Source organism: Ursus arctos, unplaced genomic scaffold, assembly GCF_023065955.2.
Source record: "Ursus arctos isolate Adak ecotype North America unplaced genomic scaffold, UrsArc2.0 scaffold_30, whole genome shotgun sequence".
Taxonomy (NCBI): Eukaryota; Metazoa; Chordata; class Mammalia; order Carnivora; family Ursidae; genus Ursus; species Ursus arctos.
In genome coordinates, this window is record NW_026622986.1 from 28,034,467 (window position 1) to 28,055,913 (window position 21,447).

Sequence of the window (21,447 nt, forward strand, 5' to 3'; positions counted from 1 at the left end):
TGCTAAATCTAACATTCCATGTCATTCATAGTGGATTTGCTTCCATATCAAACTGTCAGTGACATAAATAGTATAGATAAACATTTGCCTGCCTGAAAAAGGGTGAGAAATCACACATATATAAACTAAGAAAACAATAAGAACTAGCTACTAAAACAGGGAATTTTTTTGTCTGTTTCTTTATATTGTTTCATCCTCTAGTGAGATATAATTGACATATAACATTGTATAAGTTTAAGGTTGTACAACTTCTGTATTGACAAATGGTTACGACCATCGTGTTAGCCAACATCTGCATCACCTCCCATAATTTTTACTTACGTTATGATAACATTTAGGATCTACTCTCTTAGAAACTTCCAAGTGTATGATACAGTATTGCTAATACAGTCCCAATGCTGCACCTTAGATCTTTGGAACTTGGTCATCTTGTAACAGGAAGTTTTTCCCCTTTGACCAATATCTTTCTCCAGCTCCTGGCAGTCATCATTCTTCTACTCTCTATTTCTACAAATTGGCTTTTTCAGACTCTATGTATAAATGGTACCACACAGTATGTTTTGTCTGTCTGACATATTTTACTTAGCATCATGCTCTGAACATCCATCCATGTCATCACAAATGGCAGGATTATCTTGTTTCTTGTGGATAATGTTCCATTGAATATACCAAATGATATTCTGAGTGTGCTATTCATTCATTTGTTAATGGACGCTTGGGCTATTTCCTTATCTTGGCCGTTGTGAAAAATCTGTAGTTAACATGAGTGCAGCTATGTTAGTTCTACTTTTAATTTTTCAAGAGACCCCCCCATACTGTTTTCCATAGTGGCTGTACCAATTTACGTTCCCACCAGCAGGGCACAAGGAGTCCCTTTTCTCCACATCCTTGTCAGCATTTATGAGTGCCATTTCCCAAATTATAAAAATATATCATGCTCTTCCTGAGAATAGAGTTTAAGTTGAAATGTTTTTCTGTATCTTCCATAATGCTCTAAGCATACTGTTTGGACATGTAAAATTGCTTTTTATTCATTGATCAAAGGAAAATATCTTAATGAAAATGGAATCTGTGAATATGCTTATGCTCCAATCCTAACAAATTTTATGACGGTAGCCATCAGTCTTACTGAGCCACATTTCACTCTTGGAGCTTCTGAAGCCAAAGAAAAATATTATCGGCTTTTCATAACCTCCATCTCCCTCCGTTTTATGGCTTTTTTCTGGATGTCCATAGCTCTCTTCTTACAGGGTCACTGTGAGGCTAACTGCACAAATGTGTGTTGGAATTCCATGAACACCTTGGCGAGGGCAAAGTAGAGGGTGATTTCTTAACTTCAAAGTATTACTGATATTAAAACCAATATATCTTGGGCCATGCTAGAGGATAGTACCTGAAAATACAATTGATAGCATCATCTTAGCTGCAATTAAATCCTAAAAAGCACAACGTGAGTGTTTTCATTTTAAATCCAATTGGGTATTTGCCATCATCAATCTCCCTCAATTCCACACACGGATGACCTGCTTTCAGTTATCATACACCACAGGGATGTTCTGGTCCCAGGGTAGAGGGTCTATTGGTGTACTGTAGAGAATAGATCAAGCGTTAATGTGTGACTATAGCTCAGCTTTGCAGGAATATTGAATTCTGCAAATGGAAAAACAGTTTGAAAAAGCAATGCAAGAAATTATCAATGGCTGAAGGCAACAATCAATGACCAAGAAGCCAGTGGTTTTCCTACACTGGGCGTATTTTTCTTTTATTTATTGTAAGATGTTACATGACACATGAAAGTGTGCATTTCACGCATTTTTAATTTGGAGAGAAACATAGCAGCAGCTCCAAAGAAAGGAAGCTTTCACATCTTTTCTTTCAAGTTCCCTGGGTTGTAGCCACCTGCTTTGTAGAACAGAATTCTGGTTCCATGTTTGTCTTTTAACTTCGATATAGGCTTATCACAGGCCCTGCCAGCACTGGTTTGCTGTGTGCAGGATTTCCACATGTTTAGGATCGCCCTGAATACTTCAGAAATGTATATATTCTATCGTATGCTTTCATTTCAAGTAAGTACTCCAGGGCTCATCAAAGATGAAATTCTTGCAAGAATTGCTCAATTCTTGACTTCCCAATTTTATTTTTGTAAAGTAGTATATTTTGTATGCTAATACTGGGGAGTCTAGAATCAGAGTTTTTAGATTTTAAAGTACAGCTTAGCTCACTATACCTTTATTTTATCTTTTTCTCCGGATAATTCACAAGTAGGGACATACATAACAGCAACCTTACTTATAAGGGATGATGCATTTCTCTTTATGCTGACTCAACAAATAAAATTTTGTTAACATGAATCACCATTTACAATGTTAGTTTTCGTATTTTGGCAGGCTGTACCATAGAATTCCTTTAAATAGCAGATGTTGGTAGTGCAGATTTTTCTTATATTGGAATATAGTTAACACAAGTAACATAGAATTTAAAAAAATGATTTAATTTATAGAAAGTTATCGGGAATAAGGTTGGAGTGTGCAGTGCTCTCTCTTTCCTGAAACCCCATCATCCATGCTGGCCACACTGAACTTATCTTTCTGGGCTGATACCTGCCATCTGTGCAGTAGCCAATGAGAATAGGGGCTCCATTCATGCCAATAAAGCAAAAAGTTGTAGAAGTAGGAAAATCTCCTTCACCCTGGTGCATACAAATGGCCGTGGTCTTAGCTCCCTAGACTCTATCTATAAACTTGGGTCCTAGGATGTTCTATCCTAATCTTCCTAAGGTTTATATTTTGTTCTGGTTCTTTCATAACCCTCTAGTCATTTGAATAAAACCCTTACCTACTTCCTTCTGATAGTTTTCCACAATAAATTCATTTTCTTATGGGACATTCATGTATTGTTACACTCTTAAAAGTATACATTTCTTGTGTTTTCAGAAATATCATAAGCTCCTTTATGATGCAGACTATTTTGAATACGTCAGTTGTATTTTCCACAATTTTTATGTACAGGGAAAGCAATTGTATTTTTATATTTAATTATGTCAAGTAAGCATAAAGCTTGTGCCTATGATGATTTATAATATATTGCTCTTAGTGAAATAGGTTTATTTTGTCAAATAGATCTCATGTTTACAAACTAAGACTCATATCAAAAAATCTATATGGTTAAAAGGCTAGGGATAACATGAGTACTTATTTCTGGTCACAGTCTTCTGATGACTGTGAGCTTCTCATTAAAATTATTTTCACCCGTTTTGTGTATTTCCTTTATGTCCTTGGAAACACTACATTTTTTCTATATGCTTTCTATGTGACCTATCTACTTCTGATTTTCATTGATCACATATTAATCACATATTTTAGCCTTTGCAACCCATGTTTTATTGTAATTGATTTAATAACTAGGCATACACATGTTGTTATTCTTCTTAGGTTTGAGACAAATTAGAACAGTAGCATTTGTTTGTATTTTATTCGCAGTTTGAAGTCTTGCCACATATTGTTATTTTATACGTTTTGGAGAATGAAGACTGTGTCTACCTAGTTGTAAACATGTTAGTTTTTTTTGTGTTTTGTGTGTGTGTGTGCGTTGTTGTTGTTTTTACATTCTCATTCCTTATTTTAAGAGAAAAAATTCTTATTACATAACAATTTATGAGTCAGTGCTTCCTGTTCAAATTGAATTTTTCTTAAAACCATTTCTTGTCCATAATCCACAAAGAAACTGCTTTTACTCTGTGCATTCCAGTTAACCAGTGTATGTGTGTATTTATTTGTTTCTTTATTATTTTTTATTATTATGTTCAATTAGCCAACATATAGATTATTAGTTTTTGATCCAGTTAACCAGTTTAGCTATGCAGTATTGTTCAACAGAAAGTGCCCGTCTCTATATTCCTATGATCTTGGGAACTTTCCTTAAAAGGCCAGTTTCTTAACCATATATGGTTAAGTTTTAGGTTATTTGCTTCCATGATATAGCAGAATTGGCAAGGCCTTTACCAGTCTCTCCGGGAAATTTAGTGCTACATCTTAAGCTGTCCTATATCCTCTAACACGACCTAACTGCTGTAATACCATGTTGTCTTATGGTGTAATGTTTTGGAGAATCCTGTATTCTCATTGAGATATCTGCTATCCAGATCTCCAGCATCTCAGCTCCTCTTCATGAGACTCTTTCCTGCTTCTTATTTAGGACATAATTTAAATATATCCTCACTTCTATGTCCTATTGACACTATTTGTTTACCTTTCTTATAGGAGAAATATACTGAAGTTCATTTCTGTATCTGTCTCTGCTTCTTGAATAAAAGCTTTTTAGGAATAGGGACTGAACTTGTTAATTTCTGTACTCCCAATACTTAGCAGTTGTTCAGTGTATGTTTGTTGAATTGAATTATATGTTAAGCTTATCTCCATATTGAGTAAAACCTAAATAAAACATCACTAAGAAGGGTAGGAAACAGTCCAGAATGTACAGCCCTTCAGGGTGATATGTTTCAGTAGTTTTCAAGATTATTTGAATGAAGGAGCACCTGGAACTCACAATGTTTTTTGAGAAAAATTACACAGATAATTACGTCTGCCTTCCAATTTATTCCTCATTAAGCTACAGCTTATTTTTATGTTATGATCTCAGAGAAAGAAGAAATAAACAAGGTAAGCCCTTGATCCCAATGATTGTCCTAACTTACTGCCTGGGGAGAGGTTCTGGGCTATAGGCAGAGGCTGATAGTTTCCCTGGGTTGAGCAGATGGGGTGTGGGGAGTCTGGAGAGGCAAAGGGAGGTAAAGTTATAGGGTAGAACACCAGAGAAGAGGGAGGTGCACAGAGTGAGAGGATACCCCAGAGATCTGAAGAGAGATTCTTCAGATGAGTACTGATCTATTCATGCATCTGAAGAAACTATTGGAGGCCAAGGACAGGACTGTCAGAAAAGGAGAATCATTAGTGCGGCCCATGTATGGCCAGAAATAGGTCATATTTCATAAGTCAGCATGAAAAATTTAATTGTTGTAATTCGAGGGGTATTGGTTGGAGTAGTCACAAGAGTATTGTACCAGTAGTAAGATAGTATTAAACATGTAACTGTTGTTTCTGAAGGAGAGGAGATAGGGTAGGGGGAAAAATGTTTGAATAAATAATGGCCAGTAATTTCTAAATTTGATATAAACTGTAAACTTAATTTTCAAGAAATTCAGTGAATTTGTGGCATGAGGAGCATGAAGAAATCTGCATTAAGAACCATCCTATCATGTTGCTTATAACAAGGTGCCCTAGTCCATTAGGGCTGCTATAACAAAATACCACAGTCTGGGGGCTTAAACAACAGACATTTATTTCTCAAAGTTATGGAGGCTGGAGGTCCAAGATCAAGGCGCCTCCTGGTGAGGCTCTCTGGCCACTTATTCACTGCGTCCTCATATGGCTGAGAATGAGAGCAAGCTCTGGTCTCTTTCTCTACTGATAAGGATGCCAGTCCCATTATGGACACCCCACTGTGATGATTCCATTTAAACCTAATTACCTCACAAAGGCTCTACATTGAAATACCATCACACTGGAGGGCTAGGGCCTCAACATATGACTCTTGGAGAGACATAGACATTGAGTCCATAACACAAGAGTTAAGAGAAAATTTCAAAGGCAGCCAGAGAGAAAAGACACATACCGTACAGAGGGACAGACATAAAAATGACAGAAGACTTCTCGTCCAAAAACATGCTGTCTTGAATACAGTGAAGCTACATCTTTAAAGAACTAAAAGGGGAAAATAAAACAAGACTTATTATTTTTTGACAAAACCTGGCAACTTATTGTTCTATACCCAAAATATCGTTCAACAACAAAGGCAAATAGAGATGTTTTCAGACATATGAAATCTAAAAGACGCTGGCCCCAGCAGAGCTGCATGAAGGAAATGTCAGAGCCCTACAAGGGAAGGGGAAGGGGAAGGGAAGTGACACCAGGTAGGAGTAGAGATCTACACAAGGAACAGCTTGCACAGGGATTGCTAACTGTATGAGCACGTATTTTAAAAAGTATTTTTAAAGTCCCTTAAAAATTATTGGTTTTTAAGTGCATGTGGTTTACAACTATGTAGAAGTAAATTTTAAGATAATAATATCACAGAATACAGCATGGAAACATTGGGCCAGTGCTGTTGGAGGTTTTTTTCTTTTTCTTTCTTTCTTTTTTTTTTTTTTTTTTTAAGATTTATTTATTTATTTGAGAGAAGGAGCAGAGGAAGGGGCAGAGGGAGAGGCAGAGAGGAACCTAAACAGACTCTGTGCTGCACTTGAAGCCTAACATAGGGCTTGATCTCATGACCCTGAGATCACAACTGAGCCGAAACCAAGAGTCAGATGCCGAAACCAAGAGTCAGAGGTTCTTATGTTGTATGTGAAGTGGTATAGAATTAACTAAAGGGGAATTATGGCAAATTAAAAATGTAGCCATTTAGGGCGCCTGGGTGGCTCAGTCGGTTAAGCATCTGCCTTTGGCTCAGGTCATGATCCCAGGGTCCTGAGATCGAGTCCCACATGGGGCTCCCTGCTCAGCGGGGAGCCTGCTTCTCCCTCTCCCTCTGCTGCTCCCTCTGCTTGTGCTCTCTCTTGCTCTGTCTCTCAAATAAATAAATAAATAAAACCTTAAAAAAAAATGTATGCCATAATCTGCAGAGTGGCTGCTAACTACAGGCAACCAGATGTTTTATTTAAGACACCAAGAAAGGAAATAAAATAGAATCCTGACAAATACTTAGTTCAAAAGTAAAGAAAAAAAGGAGGAGAACAAAGGACAGGACACGTAGCCAACAGAGTAAGAGGATAGGTTTAAATTAAAACTTATTGCTTGTAAATGGTAGACACACTTGATTAAAAGAGATTTTCAGATGGATAAAAAATTGAGACTCAAATATGTGCTCCTGTAAGAAACCTACTTTTATTATGAAGACACAAACAAGGGAAAAGTAAAATAACGTGAAGAGTAGGTACTATATAATAAGAAATCTTAGTCACTGCATTGATATCAGACTAAGTAAATTTCAGAGCAAAGAAAAGTAGGTCATTTTATAATAATCAGTAAGAGTTCAACGCCTCTCCTTCAGTGATTAATAAAATGAGACAAAATCAGTAGTTAAACAGTAGTGTTGGACCAGCACTAACTTGACTTAAATGGTATTGTGAACACTCTCCTGACAACAGCAAGATACACATTTTTCCCAAGTACACCCAGATTATTTAGCAAAATAGATGCATTCTGATACATACAGCATGATTTAAGAAATTCAAAATAATTTAAATCTTACAGAGCAGTTTATTTTATCGTCCTGGGCTTAAATAGGAAATTAATAACAGAAATGTACCTGCAAAATCTTCAAGTACATGGAAGCTAAATAGCACATTTCTAAATAATTCCTAGGTAAAATAAGAAAAGGGAAATGAGAAACTATTTTGAGCTGAAATCAAATGAAGTATGACATCAAAATTTATGAATTTCAGTTAAATGGTACTTAGAAGAAAACATGTAGCACTGAAATGCTTATATTAGAAAGAATTTGGCTCAAATGAATGATCTCAGCTTCCACTATAAGAAACTAGAAAAGAAGAGCAAATTAAACCCCAAATAAATAAAGAAAAGGAAGTAATAGTTATAAGACCATAAATAAATAGAGAAGAGAAAACCATTAGAGGAAATCAGTGAAACCAAAAGCTAGTTTTTTTTTTGAGGAGATCAGCAGAATCAACAAGTTTTAAGTCAGACTGGTCCGGGAAACAAGGGAAGACACAAAGTACCAATATCAATAATGTGGGGAATGACAGCACTATAGATTTTACAAATATTAAAAAGATAAGTAAATAGTGTGTTCAACTTTGTGTCGCTAAGTTCAAACAACTTAGGTGGTATTGCCAAATTGCTCCAAAGACACAAAGTACCAAAATTTACTTGGGAAGAGACAGATATCCTGGACAGTCCTGTATTTATTAAATAAAATGAGTTCATAGGCAAATACCTTGCAGCAAAGAAAACTCCAGATATGGATGGCTCTCCCACTGAATTTCACCAGACATTCAAGAAGGAATTAACAGCAGATATTAATAAACATTTCTAAAAAATTGATAGGTGGAATTGCTTCCTTAAACTCATTCTATGAGACCACACTTACTCTGTCACCCAAGACAAGGATGCTAGATAACAAAAAACAAAACAAACAAAAACACTTTCTCATGAAGAATATCCGTATTTACTATTTTGTGTCTATATCTGCATATATCATGCTTGCTAACAAATGAACAAGAACAGGTCTTAAAGTATAAAAAAATTTAAAGATAGGAATCTATAAGTGAATAAAATTTCTGATTTATTAAGTTAAATCTTCTCTGAAAATTGGGAAGAGACTTCCAGAATCTTCCTTGCACATGAATATATTTTAAAGACAATTGCCCTAACCAAACACTTATCCAATTGATTTTCAAGAAAGAAGGGAAATGCCAGATGAATTATTACATTACTTTAATAGAGCTGATGTCCAGACTTTTAGGGAACCAGATGTTTTCAAAGTTGTGAGGAAAAAAAAAAAATTTCATGGTTTTAGTTCATAGTTTAAATCTCTGAAATAATATGCAGAAATAGTGTTTAAAAAGGGTATACTGATTTAAAAAATATATTCTGATTATAAAATCACAAATAAGTCCTGGGAAGCATGTGAAGTGATATATGGAAAAATTCATCAATGACACCATCAGTGAGATTAAGTTTTTAAAAAGAAATATTTAAAAAATTAAAGTGGTAGCAAAATGAATTAAACAAAAATGCTGGGAAGCCATGAGTGAATTGGCAGTATACCTAAAGGCAGACTGACTTGTAACTCACTAAAAGTCCAACAGAAAGTAGAAATGGTCTTTTGAAATCCAGGTGCAGAGTATGAGTCAAATTGACTAAGTGATAGACTCACCCCTGAGGTAGGTAGAGAGTAAAGTTAAGACTCAGGAATGCATTCCTGCTTACTAAGCTCTTCGTCACTCCTAGAAAGGAAAACAAAGACAGAAACAAATTCATACGCTGACACACAAGTCCCTTCCTGCCCTCCCTCTTGCCTACAGTTTCTGTCCTACTAGGGCTTTGATTCGCTAACCTTCCCATTGGGACATTCTGCCTCCCAACTCAGGCCCTCAGAAGAGGTTGTTTCCTTGATCCTACTGTTCTCTTCTTCTCCTTATTTCCTAATCAATTCTTGCACATCCTTAGTATCCTAACTTAAAGGTGACCTGCTGTCCTAGAACCACTGATCTGTAATCCTGTTTAATTGTGACTTTCTTTCATTGTATTTATGATGCTGATATAAATTTTTCTAAGTATTTGCTTTACGTCTGCCTCCTCTACTAAACCAGGAACTCCTTGAATAATGGATTGTGTCTCTACTCTTTTTTTTTTTTTTTTTTTTTTTTTTAAGATTTTTATTTGTTTATTTGAGAGAGAGAGAACTTGAGCAGGGGGGAGAGGCAGAGGGAGAAGCAGACTCCCTGCTGAGCAGGGAGCCCGATGCTGGGCTCGATCCCAGGACCCTGAAGTCATGACCTGAGCCGAAGGCAGACTTAACCAACTGAGCCACTCAGGTCCTGTGTGTGTAGTCTTGATCTTAGACATGACACAAAGTAGGAGTTAAAAACTATTTGAGATGTTAATAAATAACAAAGAAAGGGGAGAATCAAACTGTGAATATAATAAACTAGAGTGAATAAAATAAACACAAAAATGAAAGATGAAAGCCCAAAATAGACTGAGGCAGTAAGAAAACTATAACTGGTCATCTTGCTTGGAAAACATTGGAACGCATTGAAGGAGTCGTCAGGGGTGGTTGGTGCAGTGAAAAGATTGGCTCTTCCCTGCAGATAATCCAACCTTCTTTTCTCTTCTGTTTGCTGCTATCATCTGTGCTTTCTTTTTGCAGTGTCCTTTGCACTTTCTCACAGTTAGGATATAGCTTGCACATACTCAATAAAAGATAACATCATGAGTAGATAAATGGAAGAATGGCAGTGGTAGAGGTCCTCCTTGTGGCCATAAATGCTACCCAATCTAAGAAAGAACTTTAAGTGAAGGAATGATGCCATCAGGATATGCAGCGCTGCAGGAGTCTAAAGTCCAACTGGAGACTTTTGTTGACATCCTTGACTTTCCCTACTGTCATTGGCATTATTTCCCTGCTGGCAATGATATTTGGCTCTCATTGTGGGTAAAACTCCTAGCTTAGAAACATCTAGCTAGTTATAATAAAACATAAAGGTTCTGTAACCACAGCTATTCTGTTCATCACAAGGTACACAAATATGGTAACCTTGCTGCTTGCATGGTTGTTTAACATCTGTCTGTAGTTTAAATCTGAAACTTCAGGGAAAAAAATCCAAGTGATTTGTTTTGTTACATTTCTGATGTAATTGTATTGGTTAATAAGTGGATGACCCAAGCCATCATATTTATAATAATAGACTGTAGCTTTATATAAAATTGTAATTGTATTATATTAACATATAAGTAATGTAAATATAAATACAATTAATATATATATAATTACATATATAATTATAATAGTGTAAATATGCTTAAAATAGAATTTAATTATATAATATATATTATTTTAATTATTAATTATTTTCATATTTATTATAAAATTTGTTAAAAATGAAAGTAGCCTTCATTTCCTGTTTATATTCTAGAGTCAGTCTTGCATTGGGGGAAATTTACAACAGTAGGTTTGTAGAAACAATATAATATTAAGAAACGATATATCTATATATTTTATTTATCCTGTTGTGCCATTTCAGAAAGTGTGTGGGCTTCATTTATGGACAAGTCTCCTTTCATTGAACCATTTCTTCTTTGTTAGTAGAAAGCTCACAGTTTCAGATGCTTCTCTTTTTTATCTTTGGCCAAATAATGAGTCATCCTAAGCCCAAGTGCAACTGATACAAAGACCCCATGAGTTATTTACATTTTGTGGACAAATGAAATAACCTTCCTTCTGGTTTTTATTTTATCTGGCAACATGCCTGGGGTGATAAGTTCTACATGGAAGTAAGAGATATGTTTTATTATGTGCTTTTTCCATACTGTATATTAGGAACCCAAAGTAAAAACTTCATGGAGACACCAACAACTAAGCTGGCATATACCACAGTGACTTATAGAAAAGCAACTCCTGCACAGATGAACGGCTGTTGAATACAGAAGGCTGATTTCAGTTCTGGACGGTCAGGATGAGAATTGTGTCTGTGATAATAATGGCACAAGGCAGACAGAAGCTATTTTTAAAAGAACTGCCTGGAGGCCAGAGGGTTACTCCCAAGAGGGGGGGAAAATCACCATTTCCATCTTCACTTTTGAGTGTAGAACTCTGACTTTCCCAGCCTGCAAACAGTAAAAGCTAAACCTATGTGTATTAGTAAAAATATGCCACAGAGAATAGCAGGGAGAAATGCAGCAGCCACAGTATTCTCCATAGTGTATCATCTATAAATCTGTGGTTAACATCTGAACAGCTTCATGGGGCAAAGAGAAAACCCAGTATATACAAGGAGAACTTGTAACTAATTGTGCTCAGTCTGTTGCATTGTTACCAGTCATTGCTTCTGAACAATGCATGCTCCTCACTATCCAAGTCATACATAATGCATTGTAGATTGGAAAACTCATACCCAAACTAGCCATAGTAAATCCACAACTCAAAATATAAACCCTTGGCTTATTCAAATCCTTCTACTTCTGATATTAGGGTTCCAATTTTATTCTATTATTTGCAGACAGGGGTTTATCTGTTGGTCTTCAGAAGTAAAGATCCTATCACCAAGTAACAAGAACAAACAAACAAAAAAACAAACAAAAATACTTTAGCCCGAGAAGAGCTAAACTGCTCTTCTTCCAAATAAGTTTGATGTGAGGTAATCTCATTACTCTATAAATGATCCCTTTCCTTCTCAAAGCTCACATCAAATAGCAAGAAACATCTGTGAACAGAGAGGAGAATAATTAGGGATCTAGGGAGAATTTCATAAACACAGCACAACATTCAGCCTGTGCATCTCAAAGACTCAGGGAACTGTTCATTCAATAGAGTAATATCCTTTATTCAGTGTCATCCTTTCCACTCTTTCTGGAGAAATCACTGCTGTTAAAATGCTTAATCTCCTTTGAAATAGAGATATTGAAAACAGCATCAGAGTTAAAAGCAAAGATTGATAGTGCCTGTCAGAAAAATGAGGCATTTAAAAGTCAGGCATTAAACAGTGTTACTTTGTGCATGGCTCTGTTGTTCTGGGGGCTGGATGTGGTAGAATAAGAAACACCACACAACCTCTTCTAAATCTTGTGCAGCTGAGTTTTCTGTGATGTTTTCACTCTTTAATAATTGAAAAGAACTTTTGGTTTGTTTAAGTCAGAGCATAATAGTAATAAACATTTGTTGAGTACCTACATTTTCAGCTGTAAACACAACCAAAACAAGCATGCATCAAACATATTAACTATTTGCTTTAAAAATCATACTGTCTACTAGTCACTGGCCTGTTTTGGCCATCATTACTTATACAGATAGACTTGAAAGAATGTTTCCATTCGTTTACTACCATTACTTCTCACTCATTATTTAGTCTACTAGTCTACTAGACTTAAATGCTGTCAGTCATTTGGTAGTTCTCTTCCCATTCCCGTGGCTGTGCATTTAAATATGCTTATGCATAACACAAGTAGACAAACCGCTTTCCATCCTTGGCCTTCTAATCCCTTAAGGTACCCAGCACATCAGTGTATGTGTGTGGGGCTACTTCATTCTTTCTCATGACTGTGGTGTGGATTCTCCGTGAGGTATATAACCTCTCTGTTGCTGATGAACATTGAAGTTGTGAACACTTTATCAGTTTTAAACGTTTCAGTGAGCATTATTGAGTGGGGTTGATGAGTCATAGGCAGTGCATTTTAAAAAATTTCAGATATTGTCCAGTCCTGACAAAGTAAACTCTTCTCACTGACAACATGTAAGAACGTGCATCCATATTCCTTCCTGGGAAACATACTTCTTCATTCTTGACTATTTCATGGTGAAAAATACCTTCTTCCCATGATTATTAGTGAGATTGGTCATCCTTTCATATATTTACTCACTATAATGTTGTTTTCTACTCTATAATCTTTTTTTTTTTTTAAGATTTTATTTATTTATTTGACAGAGATAGAGACAGCCAGCGAGAGAGGGAACACAAGTAGGGGGAGTGGGAGAGGAAGAAGCAGGCTCCCAGCAGAGGAGCCCGATGTGGGGCTTGATCCCAGAAGGCTGGGATCATGCCCTGAGCTGAAGGCAGACGCTTAACAACTGAGCCACCCAGGCGCCCCTCTACTCTATAATCTTTGCAAAATTTCTTATAGTATAGTTTGCCAATCATATTGAGATTGATGATGGAGATTTTAATTTTAAGGACCTTAATCTTTTATCTTTTATGTATTACAAATATTTCTTACATGATGCTGTTGAGTTTTGAAGATTTTAATGTTATACTGTGTTGGACAGGATCTTCTTAAATGTTATATAATCATATCTGACAGTCTTTCCTTTCATGATACTTGGGCTATGTGACTTGCTTCTGAAGATCATAAGATATTACTTTGTAGGTTATTCTACTTTTCTAGTTCTTTAACCCATCAGGACATTACTTTTATATGTGTATATTTACATGTCATATATATAAACTATACATATATATGAAATCAGCATTCTGTTTTTCTCCAAATGGGAAGACATTATCCTAAAACAATTATTGAATTATTTATAATTGCTTAATGGTTTTTAATATCTTTATTATAAACATTAGCATATGTCATAGGCCTGTTTATGAACACTCCATTTTTTGTGCTGTGTGCTTGTTTATGTCTGCATGATTACCATGTTATTTCAGTTTTTGCATTTTAATACCTCATTTTCATACTAGCAGGTTAGATCATCATGCTATTATCTTCCAATATTGATTGATTCTTTTAATGTTTTTGTTTTCAATTTAATCTCACACTACTCACAAAAAGTTAACATGAAATAGACTAAATACTTAAATGTAAGACCTGAATTTGTAAAACTCTTAGAAGAAAACAGAGGAAAATGCTTCTTGAGATTGGTCTTGGCAACAATTTGTTAGATATGCCAACAACAAAATGAAAAGGCAGCCTACAGGATGGGAGAAAGTATTTGCAAACCAGCCTATCTAATCAAGTGGTTAATATCCAAAATATATCAAGAATTCATACAACTCAATACAAAAAAATTCGATTAACAAATGGACAGAACATCTGAAATTCGTTTTTCCACAGAAGGCATAGAAATGGCCAGCAGGTACATGAAAAGGTGCTCAACAGCACTAATCATCAAGGCAATGTAAAACAAAGCCATCTCACCCTTGTTAGATTGGCTATCATCAAAAAGACAAGAGATAATAAGTGTTTTCAAGGATGTGAAGAGAACTCTTACACACTATTGGTGGGAATGTAAATTTTGCAGCCACTATGGAAAACAGTATGGACATTCCTCCAAAAAAATAAAAAAGAACAATCATATGATCAAGCAAGCCTACTTCTGGATTGCTATCCAAAGGGAACAGAAACAGGATCTCACAGAGGTATTTGTAGTCCTGTGTCCATTACAGCATTATTCACAGTAGCCAAGGTATGGGAACAACCTAAGTGTTTATTAATGGAGGAAGGGATAAAGAAATTGTGGTATATGTAAGCAGTGGAGTATTATTCAGCCATGAGTAAGGAGGAAATCTTGTCATTTGCAACAACATGGATGGACCTTGAAGACATTATTCTAATAAATAAGTCAGGCAAGGAGAGACAAATAGCAAATGTTCTCACTTATGTATGGAATTAAAAAAAAGCCAAACTCATAGAATGTTACAAGGGCCTGAGGGGCTGATATTGGGGATATCCTGGTCAAAGGGTACAAATTTGCAGTTATAAGATGAATAATTCTGGGGCGCCTAGGTGGCGCAGTCATTAAGCGTCTGCCTTCGGCTCAGGGCATGATCCCGGCATTATGGGATTGAGCCCCACATCAGGCTCCTCCGCTGGGAGCCTGCTTCTTCCTCTCCCACTCCCCCTTCTTGTGTTCCCTCTCTCGCCTGCTGTCTCTCTCTGTCAAATAAATAAATAAAATCTTTAAAAAAAATAAAGAACAATTCTGGTGACCTAACGTATCGTGTGGTGATTGTAGTTAATAATATTGTACTAAATATCGTCTGAGTAGATCTTAAATATTCTCACCACACACACGCACATACACACACACAAAGGTAATTGTGTTATGTGATGGAGGTGTTAGATAATGTTACCATGGTAATCATTTTGCAATATATAAGTATATCGAATCAAGACTTTGTACACTTTATACAATGTTATATGTCAGGTCTAGCCTAGTAAAGGTGGAGAAAGGAAAAAAAAATCTTTCCTCAAAAAGAGAGAGCAAGATGACTCAACCATCAGAAAGAATGAATACCCACCATTTGCATTGACATGGATGGAACTGGAGGGGATTATGCTGAGTGAAATAAGTCAAGCAGAGAAAGACAAAATATGGTTTCACTCATATGTGGAAAATAAGGAATAGCATGGAAGGCATTAGGAGAAGGAAGGGAAGAATGAAGAGAGGGAATCAGAGGGGTAGATGAACCATGAGAGACTATGCTGGGAAACTGAGGGTTTCAGAGTGGAGGGGGGTGAGGGGATGGGTTAGCCTGGTGATAGGTATTAAGGGGGGTACGTATTGCAATGAGCACTGGGTGCTATATGCAAGCAATGAAGCATGGAACACTACATCAAAAACTAATGAAGTACTGTATGGTGATTAACATAATATAATTTAAAAAGAGAAGAAGAAACATTGATAAAAGAAAAAGAGAGAGAGAGAAAGAGGGAGAATGAGAGAGCCATGAACCTAAATTCTGGATTTCTTACCATTTGAAAGAAATTATATTTACTAACTGGATCTGATATTTTGCTCAAGATACAAGCTATGTCTTTATTACAAACTGTCTTCATCTCTACATGTCAATAAGAAATATTGAATATTAGATATTCAAAACTTACTGGTCATGGAAAGTACATTGGACCCATAGAATGAACTAAAAATAAAGTGCAAAAAATAAAGATAAATTTACATCTATAAAAGTATGGAATAATATGTTGTTATTTGCATTCATATAGACTACTATTCTGTATTATTTTTTAAATATAGCATTAATTTGCCTTAATATATCTCAGTCATATGGTTGAGTTTATCAATCCGATATTCATCAAGGGAATAGAATACTTCTATCTAAGTAGTCTGGGAAGTTGGGGTAGCTGCTCCTGTCTGTTCACTGTTTTACTTACTGAGTTCGCTCCCACTTCCCCTCCGATCCAGTTTCTACACTCACTGCCTATTAGGATGACCCAACTACCACTTCAGCAATGCTGTGACAACCTCATTTATAGATACTCGTTTCCCGTTTTCCTCCTAATTTTTCGATAGAAATGTGTGCTTCTCGAGGTCACAGGGGATCCTCAGGCCAGACCTAGGGAGCCTTTGCTGCTAATGATTAATCTGCCAATGCAAATGCACTCAAGCCAGAAGACACATGGTCTTGTAGGTGGAGCCATTGCTATCCTGTGCTCTGAGAGCTCTGAGAAGGTGAGCGTGGTGAAGGAGCAAGGTTTCTGGGGATCTGAGGGCTCTGCCTGGCTTGGGAAGGAGGGTCAAATAATTACTGGAATAAATTTAAAGGAAGCTGTGATATTTCCTGCAAGAAAAATTGCTCTGTCAGCTACTACCCTCATAAGATTATTGGCTACCAGATTAAGGCTTAAAGGCTTATACAGTCCTTCGATTTTGGAAGTTTTCCCTCAATACAGCTTAGCTTATTCCCACATCTGCATTTTCTAGGAATAAACAGTTCATTGTGTTCTACTTCAGATGTCTGCATAGCCTGCCTGCGTCCACACCAAATAACCATAACCAGATTTGCTAAATGGATAAAGAAGGCTTCTGGAAGGATTTCTCAAGGCATCAGGTGAAAATATTTAAAACGCAACAGACTCAGTAAACGGGAATGTCAGTTCCTCTGACACCCCAGCGTATTCACACCCCTGAAGAAATTTGTAAACCTGAAACACAAGCTCAAAGAGCATACGAATGGGCACGTATTGCATGGTGCACTGGGTGTTATACGCAACTAATGAATCATCGAACTTTACATCAGGGAAAAAAAAAAAAAGCATACGATGCAATGACAAAAAGTGTCACTCTCTCCCACCAGCCAAGCAGGTGAAGGGAGTCCACTTGACTTGCTCTGCTACACACACTCAAAGCAAGGGTGTTGCCAAATAGAGAATGACAGAGAAAAAACATTCTTTAGTTTTATTACTTTTCCTCATGATAATTCCATACACCGAGCTTTTATGGGAAAAGAGTAGGAATGTGTGAAGAAGGGATGGGGATGGTGATAAAAATCAGAAACTTAATGATTATAGTATCAGCTTCTGAGCATTGTTGTGCCTGCCTGCCAGCCTCACAGTTCCACTTAGAGGTCACAGGAGATGAGGGACCTCTGGTTCTGAGAAAAGGTGGTCAGGTTTAGCTTCTTTCTTCTCACCACTGTGCACTAATTCTGCAAAATTAGATAACAGAACGAGCTCCATACTGACCGTCTATGGGCAAGCTGAACTTGCAGTTGAGGACCAAACAGACCAATCCCAAAAGGCATTGTTTTTCCTTTTATCAACAAGATGGGAAAGATTTATTGCAATGTTGAAATAAATTGTTGAAAATCTATTTCTTAAGAAGTCTACAGTGATCTTTGTCAATCTGACTTCTGTGTGCACAAGAATGCAAAAATCTCTGTACAAAACTATTAATAGAACAAACACGACTTGTTTTTTAAATTCTCCTTTAGTTTAACCTTGTCTTTTTTTTTTTTTTTAACACAATTTGGATACTTGCCTTCAAGGATTGAGAAAATAAGCCAATGATTTCCTTCCAGAGAAGTCTTGAAAGGTCTTCAATAGAGTTTAGCTTTCTAGTATGCCACTAATTAAAATTAACTCTTGGGGATTCTTCGGAAAAAGGATTCTTAAATTATAGAGGTGCTACTACTTGTGAGGGTTTGTTTATTTAGGTCTTAAATTTCTATAAAACATCACTCTTGGAAAATGTCAGTGTATTGATTATCTTCCCCAAAATGATACCATCCCCTTTTATTAGACAATGTCTAGGAGGCAATGAAAATTTATCTTATGTGACATTCAGAAAAACAGTCTAGAAAACTAGGAGAAAAAAATCCAAGAGCTATTTAAAGCAATGGCATGTGACCTTAATAATCACTTATATCAGTTCTGCAACTCCACAAACATTTCTTGGTCCTAAAGCTTTGCGTTATTTAATAAAATCACTGAAATTAGCTTAAAATTAGATATTATATGATATCATATTCCTATACCAATTGGTACAATTCCTTTTTAACCACTGGCTGATATAAATAAATGTTAGCTTATGTTAGTTAGGGAAAGCTAAGGAAAAAAAAAAAAATAATGAAACTGAAAATCAAAGAATGTTAAAGTATCAAGCATGATATGAATGATCAAAGTGACTTCATTTTTGCTTTCCAAAGTCTGATTTACCAGAATTTGTGGTGAGGTCCTCTTCGATAGTGCTGGTAATCACAATGGATGCAATAATAAAAGGGGGTGAAGTATTCCCACTAAGATGTGGAAGAGGGAAATTAAATTCACCAAAATCTAGGTGAGATCCTAGCCCTCCTGTGTACAACCTTATGCTGGTATACCTGAAGCTTGAAATCAGAGAGCAAGTACAACAAAGGACATCCTTTCTCCACCAATTCTCTCTGCCTTAGCCGTAGCTGGCTTATTATTTTTTTTTAATCAAATTATACAAGAGTAGTTGTAAATTTAGACTCCTGTAATGGGTTGAATTGTGTTTGCCCAACATTCATACAAACCTCAGCATGTGACCTTATTTGGAAATGGGGTTGTTTGAAGATGTAGTTAGTTAAGATGAAGTCATACTGGACTAAGATTGGCTTCTAATCCTTATAAAAAAGAGAACTTTGGACACAGGCACACATGCAGGGGAGAGCACCTGCAAACTTCTAGACGCTTGGAGAAAAGGTATGGAAGAGATTCTTCCTCACAGCCCTCAGGAGGAAACCAACCTTGCTGACATCTTGATCTCAAACTTCTAGATTCCAGAACTGTAAGATGAGATTCGGTATGTTTCTCATGGCAAAGCTACTTACTATGTGGTACTTTGTTAAGGAAGCCGTAGAAAACTAGTACAGCTCTCTTGATGTACATTCTCTGTATCACATTTCCCAAACTTATCTGATTATCAGAATTTGTGCAACTTTTAAAAATACAGATTCTGGGGAAACTTTCACATCTGAATTCAGATTCAGTATGCGTGGGGTGGGCCTGAAAATCTTTATTATAACAAAAAAAAACAACCAAATTAAAAAACAAACAAAAAAGAAAACTCTGGGCTGTGATTCTGTTGCAGAGTTAGATTTGAGAATTTCTACTCAAGTAAACAGTATTAAGAGAAGTTTACAAATGACACACACACACACACACACACAGAGGTTCTAGTTTTTCTCTAATTTGTGAGGTTAAAATTATATATATATATATATATATATATATATATATATATATATATATAATTTTTATTTCTAGGCCTTAATTATCTCTTTTGCAATAGGAAAAGGTTGGGCATTATTGTAAAAGGCAGAAATTTGTAGTCAGAGGTCCTCTCATTAATATGTCCTACCTATTTTGATCAGTAATAAGAATATGTACAATGTTTTCAGAGATAGCCCTTGTTCAGTGGGTCGTGCTGACTTTGTTGGGGTTGGTCTGCCCCCTTCCCCAAGAGCCAGCCCCTCCTTAAAGCTGGGGGAGGGGTCCAGTCCCTGACTTTGAGCACTCTGCAGTCCCTGGGCAGGCCGCCATGAGCAGATGAAAGGCACAGCCAGAGACGCTCAACAGGAAAATCACCGACGTGCTCACAGAACTTGCGAACTTTGAGAAGAACATGAACTAGGCCATCCATAAGGACCATGCCTATAGAAAAGCAGCATCTGTGATAGCAAAGCACCCATACAAAATAAAAAGTGGAGCAGAAGCTAAGAAATTGCCTGGAGTAGGAACAAAAATTGCTGAAAAGATTGATGAATTTTTAGCGACTGGAAAATTGTATAAGCTAGGACAGATGCAGCAGGATGATACGGGTTCATCTATCAATTTCCTGACTCGAGTCCATGGCATTGGTCCATCTGCTGCAAGGAAGTTTATAGATGCAGGAATTAAAACATGAGAAGATCTCAGGAAAAAATGAAGGTAATAAGTTGAACCATCATCAGTGAATTGGGCTGAAATATTGAGGAATTTGAGAAAAGCATTCATCCTGAAGAAGTGTGACAAATGTAAGCCATTGTACTAATTGAAGTTTAAAAACTGGATTCTGAATTCCTCGCTATAGTCTGTGGCGGGTTCCACAGAGCTGCAGAGTCCATTGGTGACACGGATATTCTTCTGATCCATCCAAACTTTACTTCTGAACCCACCAAACAGCCGAAACTCTTATGTCGTGTTATGGAGCAGTTACAGAAGGTCCATTTTATTACAGATGTTCTGTCAAAAGGTAAAACAAAGTTCATGGGTGTTTGCCAGCTTTGCAGTAAAAATGATAAGGAGTATCCACATCAGAAATTGATATAAGGTTGATACCCAAGAATCAATATTACTGTGCTGCTCTCTATTTCACTGAGAGTGATATTTTCAATAAGAATATGAGAGCTCATGCCCTAAGAAAAGGGCTTCACGATGATGAATACACAGTCTGTGCCTGGCGAGTCACTGGAGTTGCTGGAGGGCCTTTGCCAGTGGTTAGTGAGAAAGACATCTTTCACTATATCCAGTGGAAATACCAAGGACCCAAGGATCGAAGTGTAGGAGGTCTGTTCTTCATCCCAGGCACAGCTCAACTCAACAGGAGTCTTAATTTATTTCTTAACCTTTGCTTTGTAAGGGTCTCTGGCGTTTTTAAATGATTGTTTCTTCTTCTCGCTTTAGTTTGCACGGTAGTCAATAAAGCCTCTTGTACTATTAAAAAAAATGATAATATGTACAGTGTTTCATCCATCAGCATGCAAGTGCCAGTTAGTAACCACCATTTTGCTTTGTAGGTCAGGTTCCCCATGAAACAGACTCTCAGTTGAAGTACAGGTGGCTTAGTAGAGAGTGAAGAAATCAGGATGAGCAGAGGGAGACGTAGAACTCCAATGGAGTCACCTCAGGGCTCTCAGACAATCTGTAATGCTGGCATGTGCCTTCGGAGATGTCTAAAATGGAGGTGCAT

At 36.7% G+C, this 21,447-nt stretch overlaps 1 pseudogene; it reads left to right on the plus strand.

Annotated features, from left to right (window-relative positions):
- Positions 1-20,037: 20,037 nt before the first annotated feature.
- Positions 20,038-21,139, plus strand: LOC113241080 (DNA polymerase beta-like; annotated as a pseudogene).
- Positions 21,140-21,447: the final 308 nt, after the last annotated feature.